The following is a 465-nucleotide window of genomic DNA, read 5'->3' as shown; positions in this document are numbered from 1 at the left end:
GGAAATATTTATGAAATTTATTGTAACTAGTATTTTGCAGTCTTCCCAGAAAGCGATAGAACCAGAACTGGTTGCCAGGACATTTTTGTATACAGCCAACTTTAACTGTGGCAACTTAATTAGGAGCCTGGGCCTTGGAATTACATAGGCATAATGACCTTGAACAAGTTATTTGACTCTATCCAAGAATTTGTCTTCTGATCTATACAGTGGATTATAGCAATGCCTACCTCACAGGTTTGTGTAGATTAAATGAGGAAATATTTATATTCACCGAACATAGGGCCTGAAACATAGTAAATACTCAGTGGTAACCATTATGATTATATTGATGGAGCATGAGTGAACAAGGATAATGCACAGAAAACTTTAAAATTTTATATGATTTATATTATATTCTATTTATTATTTATTATTCTATTCTTTTTTTTTTTTTTTTTTCAGGCCAATATTGTGGCCCTTGTG

Source organism: Propithecus coquereli, unplaced genomic scaffold (genome assembly GCF_000956105.1).
Source record: "Propithecus coquereli isolate 6110/MARCELLA unplaced genomic scaffold, Pcoq_1.0 Scaffold1625, whole genome shotgun sequence".
NCBI lineage: Eukaryota > Metazoa > Chordata > Mammalia > Primates > Indriidae > Propithecus > Propithecus coquereli.
Note: the sequence above shows the minus strand (reverse complement) of the source record.